At 50.4% G+C, this 8,566-nt stretch overlaps 1 long non-coding RNA gene across 1 annotated transcript in view; it reads left to right on the forward strand.

The window, feature by feature from the left end:
• Positions 1 to 1,306: 1,306 nt before the first annotated feature.
• The window catches only part of LOC114884352, a 27,653-nt gene continuing 20,393 nt past the window's right edge, over positions 1,307 to 8,566 (forward strand). Inside the window, exons 1-2 of the long non-coding RNA XR_003790829.1 lie at positions 1,307 to 1,539; positions 4,624 to 4,923. This is a non-coding gene — a long non-coding RNA (uncharacterized LOC114884352). The remainder of the gene's footprint in view (positions 1,540 to 4,623; positions 4,924 to 8,566) is intronic.

Consider the following 8,566-nt stretch of genomic DNA (forward strand, 5'->3'; position numbering starts at 1 on the left):
CCCTCCATCCGCAGTGGCAGAGGAGAGCACATGTTTGTGGAGTAATATCCACATTCACACAGCCTCCGTCCAGTCCTGTGTCCTGTCACCCCTTCATTGAACAGGAGGCCGACAAGTGTGGGCTTTTTGGCTAGCACTTTGCCATCCTAAACAAACTCAAGGTTCTGATGGTGAGGAAGGAGGGAAGAACGGAAGTCTGGTAGGCACACTTTGGCAGGACTTTTTTCAATAGCTGTGTCCCAGGAACTACCAGGTAAAAAATAATGAAGTTAGAGAACACACCGGCTGGCAGTGACACTAGTGACATTTATTATCCTTGGGAAGCCACCAGGACACAGAGACAGGCCATGCCACAAGACTTATGTGGCCACCGAGTCCCCTCCTCCTGTTGCAACATTTTACAAACCTCCCTTATTTGGTGCTGTCATAAGTCCCACTGCACGAGGGCATGGGAGAACATTACCAGCAGAGGTGGGAGAAGTCATCGACGTCATCCCCATTTGGAGTTGCTTGTCCTTCTGTCTCTAGTGAAGTGCTGGCCTGTGTCATTCCCAGCACATGCTCATCAGCCCTGAAGGGTCCTGGCTCTGTCACATCGTGGCCTGGCACCAAGACCTGGCTTCGATCTCTCGCCTTTGCTGTATCCATAGCTCAGATAGCTGTCAAATATATTCAGGTCCTAATATCAACTAAGGGAGAGGAAGGTGCAAAGCATCTAAGACAAGAAGAAAGAGCTAGAGCTGTAAGATGGAAGCTGGGGCATTGCCTGCCTCAGGGCTGCAGCGGCTATCCCACCACCAAATCCTGAGGAGCAAAGGAAGGAAGAGACGTTCACTAGACTGGATGTGCTGTTCCTGAGACAGGGAGCCCAGAATGGTTTCCAAAGCCCACGGCATTACTCGCCCTCTTAAGCCTCTCTCTTGCCATGTACACACTGGCAACTCGCACATCTCCCCCCAGCCTGGGTCTCTCCCAACCTGCTGCCCGCTGAGCACTTCCCTCCGGCTGTCCCATCCACCCTGAAAAAACAACACATTCTACCCTGGGCTCGTCATCTTTTCTTTCCCCAACCTGCTATTCTTTCTCCCCTGCTGTCCACAAAGCTGGAAAGATGTGGTTTGTCTCCCTGACCTCTACTTCCCTTTACTCTGGCAAGAACCCCAGTATTTCTTTGGGATCCGCCCCTTGCCCTCTTAGTCTCTGTGGTCTGTATGACTCCAGCAAAACTCATGGATCTAAGTCAGTTAACACAGCCGTAGCGATTGGTTCAGTGGTGAGCGTGTGACCTAAGCTGGTGAATCTCAGAACTTCCATGCAAATGCTAGGACACAAGCTCTCATTTGTTTCTGTTAGATTTAAACCTGGAAGGATATAGCTCCGAGAGGTGCTGGCTGGCAGCCACCTTGTGACCATGAGACTGGTGACCATCTTGTGACAATGCAGGAGGAGCTGTCAAGACCAGAGTCAGCGCGGAGTACCTGAGTTACAAGAGATGGAGAGAAAATATACTGATGATGTGGTTTGAGTCCCTGGATCCAGGTGGGCCTGAAATGATTGAGATCTACCCTCATGTTGTTTAGTCATATGAACCAGTACACTTTACTTTTCCTCTTTTTAAAGGTCAATTTGATTAGGTTTTCAGCCAATTGTAACCAGAAGTGTTCTGCTACACCTGTTTCACTGAATGGCAGCAGCACTTAACCAAATAAGCCAGAAGCCTGGGGTTCACATTTAGATTCACTCCCCACATCCAAGAAGGCTCAGTCCTGGGCCGTCTCTTTAGTTTCCTCCCTGCATCCCATTGCTGTCGCCTCAGGTCAAACCTATGTCCTCTCTTGCCTGAGCCATGGAATAAACAACCCATTGAGTGGCCTCCCTTTCAGCCTCAGTGTCTCAATTTCTCCTTCCCACTTGGCAGAGTTGTCTTTCTAAAAGCTAATCTGACTATGGCACGGTATTCAACCACTCCCCAAGCTCTGTTCATTCACGTAAAGAATGACCTGGTCCCAGCCTGCTGCCAGTGGCCTGGGCAGAGTGGGTGTGACAGCATGAGGTTGCCAGAGCTGGCCTTTGGGGCCTCCTTCCCTCTTCTTGGTGCCATCCCACCCTGGCACCATCAGCTGAGTGTGGCACAGAACTGCTCAGATGGGCCAGGCCCACAAAACCAGTGGAACTTGAAGGTCTGAGAGAGCAGCCGGGAGGTCAGGCCCCTGCTGCCCAGCTTCATAGAACCAGATCTCTGACCTGTGCCCAGGACTCTGGGTGCCAGGCTTCCCCTCTTCACTTACCCATCCAGCTTTACCGCCCAACTAGCCCCTGGCTACTCGAAGCATGAGCCATGGACCAGCAGCCCTGGCATTGGCTGGGAGTATATTAGAAATGCAGACTCTCAGGTCCCAGCGCAGACCTACCGAACCAGAATCTGCATGTTAATACTCTCACTGGGTGATTCTCAGGCACACTGAAGTCTGGACAGTCATTAAGGCTCCCTCCAAGTCATTCCCTGGGCCTCAGGACTGGGACAGAACAGCAGTGAGGTGTAGACAGAGGCATAGAGCTGGAAAAATCCAGCTTCCTTATCCCTCATCCCTGGGGATGTTTGTGCACCTACACTGGGGCCGTGGGATCTTAGAGTGGGCAGGGACCCTGGAGGTTCCCAGCGACCAGCCCACTGAATCTTGCTTGGATCACAGACTCCTTTGAAAATCTCAAGGAAGCTATGGCCCCCATCTTTAGGAGAGCATGCATGTGTGTGCACGTGGCTGCCCTGCACACAATCACAGCTGACGGCACACGCCCACAGGAGCCTCCAGGTAAAAACTTCTGCCTTAGAAGAATCCTTTCTGTAGCATCTCCAGCCTTGTCGAGAGCCCTGCAGGCTCTCACCACCTGCCACACCTGCCTTCCACTCTGGTTACCCCCTTTTCTTGGAACTGGTTGTGCCTCCCAGTGACTTCTTTCCACTGCCTTGTCCTGCTCTGCAGAGTCACGCAGATGAGGTCACTTAGTCCTCCCCATGACAGGGATGAGAAGATAAGGAATTACATCTACCAGAGTTTGCCCTTCTCCACAAGGTTCAGCTGTGGTTCTTTCCATATAGGATGGGACATGCAGACGCTTCCCAGCCCATCTTGGCCCCAGACATCCTCTGTTTCTCAGTGTTTCCATTAAGGGCTGGTCCCCAGAACACAGCATTCCAGGTGCAGCCTGACCAGCCTGGGGAAAGCTGACCACTCACCCATTTGTTCTGAACACTAGCTCTGGGGACAGACATACAGCAGCAGATACACTGAGCTGGGGTTCAACTCAGACCCCCAGATCTCCCGTAAACACCTGCGTGATCTCAGCTTCCTTTTGTTGTAGGAAAAAATGGGGTGCAAGCGGAGGGTCGCGTCCCAGGTCTTGAGTGAGTCCCTGGGGTGGGCCACCAAATGAGGGTCCTTGGCTTCGAGTAGGAAAGAATTCAAGAGCGAGCCATAGTAAAGTGAAAGCAGGTTTATTCAGGGAGATACATACTCCCTGAATGCTCAGAGTGTGGGTCATCTCAGAAGGCAAGAGCGGCCCTGAGAGGTACACATTCCATATACAGAATGTGGTATGTCTCAAAAGGTGAGACTGGCACTGAGGTGTGGGTGTGGTTAGTTTTTATGGGCTGGGTAATTTCATAGGCTAATGCGTGGGAGGAATATTCGAACTATCTTGGAGAAGGGGCAGGGATTTCCAGGAGTTGGGGCACTGCCCACTTTTTGACCTTTTATGGTCAGCCTCGGAACTGTCATGGCGCCTGTGGGCATGTCATTTACATATGCCAATGTATTACAATGAGCGCATAGTGAGGCTTAAGGTCTGCTGGGAGTCGAGTCTTCCACCAACTTGGAGCTAAATAGGTTCTAACTAGTTTTTGTGGTATCCTGTTCTTAATGGTTGTGTCATTCTTTTAATGGTTGTGCCCTGCCCCTTTCCTTCCTGTCTCACTTTCTCTCTTTCTAGCATTTGGGAGAGTCTAAATTGAAATCCCAGGTTAGACCACACATTCAGGTTTCTGTCCTGTTCCTTAACTGCCCTCAGTGCCCTTGCCCAAAGGCATTTCCACCCCCCACCACACCCCACCAGCCTCAGTTTCCTCACAGGTTTGTTGGGATGGTCAAATATGTAATGAAAATACTGGGGCTTTGAAATATGGGATTTTTAAAAATCAATTTATACTTTATTTTTGGCTGCGTTGGGTCTTCGTTGCTGCGTGTGGGCTTTCTCTAGTTGCGGCGAGCGGGGGCTTCTCTGTTGCGGTGCACGGGCTTCTCATTGCGGTGGCTTCCCTTGTTTGGAAAATGGGCTCTAGGCGCGCAGGCTTCAGTAGCTGTGGCACGTGGGCTCAGTAGTTGTGGCTCACAGGCTCTAGAGCACAGGCTCAGTAGTTGCGGTGCACGGGCTTTGTTGCTCCGCAGCACGTGGGATCTTCCCAGACCAGGGCTCAAAGCCGTGTCCCCTGCATTGGCAGGCAGATTCTTAACCACTGTGCCACCAGGGAAGTCCCTGAAATATGTTTTTTAAAGTTTCTGTTACTTGTTATTTTGGAAAAGATTTCTGGTTGTTTCCAAAATCCATTTCCCCTTTCTTTCATAGGAATAGAACCTTAGCACACAGACGCTCAGCTTAAGACCATAAATCCCGGCCTGCCCTGTGTTAAGTGTGGCCCTGGGAGGTGAGGGGAGCGATGCACTCAAAATGCAGTCATGCTCTTCAACGGAGAGTGTGTCTTTCCTTGCCCTCTGCCCCTCCCCTGGCTGTGGACCTGGTGGTGTGCCATTTTGGAGCACAAGTATGAGTACAACACCCTTGGAATGGCAGAGCAACAAGACGGAAGGTGTCTGGGCCTGTGATGACTTCAAAGAGCAGCCTCCTCAGACTCGGGACGACTTTTATGTGAGTGAGAAATGAACTCCTATCTTCTTTAAGCCACTGTTATTTGTGGTGCTCAGCTCAACCTTATTCCAGCCTGATGAATGAATTTTCTTGAGGCGTGTTAATTCTAAGAGGCAGGTGTTGGCTTCAAATAAATAGGGAAGAGTTAGGGACTTGCAAATACCCTGAAGAAACCTATATTTCCCCCTTTCTTTCTACTTTTTTCCTTCTTTTCTTCCATTTCTCTCCCCCGCATCCAGTTCTCCAACATTTAGTGGGTTGTTCTTCTGTACCAGGCCCTCTACTTGGCACTGTGGATATGAGATGATTAAGGCACAGTATCCGCTGAAGTCTAGCAGGGGAGACAGATATAATGACTAATTGTCCTCCAAGTCCAAGTCACAAGATTACTGTGAAGGTGTGTACAGGGTGATGGGTGAACCCAGCCACCACTTTGCCTTGGCAGGTGGGAAGCAGGGGGCCTGAGTTGGTCCATGAGGGTTGAGTTGAGGTTCTCTAGAAAAAGAAGGACTTGCTTCGCTGTTATTGCCTTGTGAGAGGTCAACTTCCTTCTGACAAGCCCTGAGCAAGGAAGAGACAACTGCTTTGCAAACAAACACCTCATGTATTATTTCCTCTGTTCTCCTCACATATTTCATCTCCTCCCCTGAATGATATGCCTCCGTGTGTCACTTAATTTCCACAGGAAACTGGAAAAAGCAACATCTGTCTAAATTTCCCCTAACTTGCTCCAGATTTCCAGGGTCAGAATGTGGACCCTGGGAGACACGGTCTCCGTGGGGTCAGAGGTGACAGCCCCAGAACTGGTGGACTCCCGCCGAGCCCCTGTGGCAGCCGGGCCGCCCCGGCGCCAGTTCCCTGCGCAATGCAGATGTTCTGCTCGGCAGGGCTTTCACTGGGAGCATAATCAGTGGCTGAGGGGGCCCCTGGAGAGGGGAGTGCAGGCCTCGTTCCCACGGGCTCCTGCCCAACGTGGTTCCTGAGTTTTCTGTTCCTGGGAGAGGGGGTGGCCAGCAAATGCTCCAGCTCCCACACCAGTTGCTCCAAGGAAGCAACTTCCTCACGTGGCCCCAGGCTGCCCCCAGCCATGGGGACATTGTTTTGTTCACAGCCCAGTGGTAATGGCATTTATTTAGGGGACACTTTCTCTTCTGCTACCCACAAGGAAGCAGCTCTGAGCAGGGGAAGGAGCAGAGATGAGCCTCTAGGGATCAGGTTACAGCCCTTGAAAAGCCACCTTCTCTCTGAGTCTCAGTCTCCTTACCTGTAAAAGAAAATGGGTTGGTCCAGGTGGCATCCAAGGGCAATGCATGGCGAAGGTGTGAATTTTGGAGGCCAGCAGAATCCCACCTGTGCCACTTGCTGCACTCGTGGTCCTGCCTGGGTGGCCTTGCACCTCGCCAGCCTTGGTTTCCTCATCTGTGCATTGGGGAGGTGGGACCAGGTCACCTCGAAGGGTCCTCAGGGCTTCATAATGATGGGAGTGTCTGCCTTTCATAAGGAAGCTGAGGAAAAGGGTTTTATTCTCTCCTAATGGCAAATATTTCTAATTCTGTGCCTGGTGAAGATAAGCAGGGTCATCTCAAAAGAACTGGCCTCCATGAGTTCCCCTTCTGCCCTCTGCCTCCCACCCATGAGTCTCTGCAGATCAAAACACTATTTTTCTAAAGCAAGAATCAGATGACTCTTTGGGGCCTCCTCCCAGGTCTCGTAGGATCCAGCCCTCAGACACCGCCCACACTGCTCTGCGTTCTCACTTTCTCTGGCCCCTTTCAGGCCCTTAAGTGGTCCAGCTGCAACCTCCTTTGGCCCTGGCCCCAGTAGTGGTGCCAAGGGGTGGCTGGGGGTAGGGGTGGGGGTAGCCCCTCCAGAGTCTTCCTCTGCTCCTCCAAGGCCACTCCAAAATCCTTTATCTAGGTAAAAGCAGGGTGCTGTTGGTACAGGACCATGCCACGTTCCCCAGGTTGCCCTTTCAAGATGCCGCCCCCCCAGCAGGCCTCCACTACAGCGTTTTCTCTGCCTGGAGCACTCCTCCCCCTCTTTCAGATCTTAGCATCGCCCATCACTCCCTCCAAGTGGCATTCATGCACATCCTGCTGGTCCCCCCTCTCTCTCCCCTCTCACAGCACCTGGTCCTTTTCTTCAGAGAACTCATCGCATTTGTAACTACACAGGTATCTTGTACTTACCTGCTCCATGCCTGACTCTTCCACTGAATTATAAATTCCAGGAGGACAGGGGTCATGCAGGTCTTGCCATACAGTTGACCCTTGAACATGAGGTAGGGGGCAGTTAAGGAAGCCCATTCCCTCTGGGGTCGAACATCAGAGTAAAACTTTACAGTCAGCTCTGGAGTTCCACATCCTCAGATTCAACCCACCATGGATTGTGTAGTTGTGTAGTATTTATGGAAAAAAATCTGCGTATAAGTGGGCATGCAACGTTCAAACCCATGCTGTGCAGCGGCCAACTGTATTCCCATTGCCAAATGCAGTGCCAGTAAATAGTTGACTCTCGATAAACAATTGATGAATGAGTGAATGAATGAATCGCCCAGAGAATCTAGAATTTGGTGGCAAAATGATGACAATGGGAAGGCAAATGGTTGCAAGTGATGCTGTGGTACCTGCAGGATTGAGGCACTAGGCTTTGGCACCAACACCGTGGGTACAGTCCTGGCCTTGACACTTGGGTCTCTGGGAGGGCAAAGTCATTTTTCCTCTCAGCCCCAGGGAGAAGAGTGTCTTGAGAAAGATAGGAATGTCCCCTGTGTTGAAATGTTTCTGAGAGGTGCAGGGAGGAAGCAAAAGTCTGAGACATGTCTATTGATTCTGCCACAGGTTGTGGTGACCTTGACAAGAACAGTTGCAAAGGATTGAGGAGTCAGAAACTAGACTGCTGGGGAGTTAGCAGGAGGTGAGGAAGTAGAGACTGTGACGTAATGACTATTTCTAGACATTAGAACAGGAATGGGAAGAGAGGTGACATTAGCTATTTCTTATCACACAGGATCACATCAAAATCAATTTGGAAAAGTTTCTGAATAATAAAAATGATTCATTTCCTGGATGGCTAGCAAAATATGATGCCTCAACTCCTTGTCTTACTTCTCTCAGAAAAGTAGGATGTCAGAGTTGAAGGGATCTCAAAGGCCGGATGTTCCAACACAATCCTCTCATTTGGTAGATGAGGCGCCTGAGACCCAGAGAGGGGCAGGGACTTGCCCAAGGTCACACAGCAGTTGAGGGTCAGAGCCAGATTTTAAACCCAGGCTTCTCTAGGCCCAGGCTGAGGTTCTTTTTCATATTTCATGTCTTTCTTTCCTCTGTCCTTTCCAAACAGTCTTTATTGGCTCCAGGAAATGGGGAGGATAGTTATTTTTAGTTTATTCAAAATGAATAAAATGGGTAATTTTTTTCCCCATATATCAGATCCAAAGTATGTCTTATGTAAGAGCTAAATGGGATGAGAAATGGTTCCACAGTGAGAACAAAGATTCCTTTGAATATTAAAAGCTCCAGAGTGAACTCCAAATGGGCCCAAATGACTGGGACCAGCTCCTAGCCTAGCTGACTACAGAAGGCTGTGCAGGGCCATGTGTGTGTGTGTGTGTGTGTGTGTGTGTGTGTGTGTGTGTGTGTGT

Source organism: Monodon monoceros, unplaced genomic scaffold (assembly GCF_005190385.1).
Source record: "Monodon monoceros isolate NGI ecotype Baffin Bay Population unplaced genomic scaffold, NGI_Narwhal_1 Super_Scaffold_5, whole genome shotgun sequence".
Classification (NCBI taxonomy): domain Eukaryota; kingdom Metazoa; phylum Chordata; class Mammalia; order Artiodactyla; family Monodontidae; genus Monodon; species Monodon monoceros.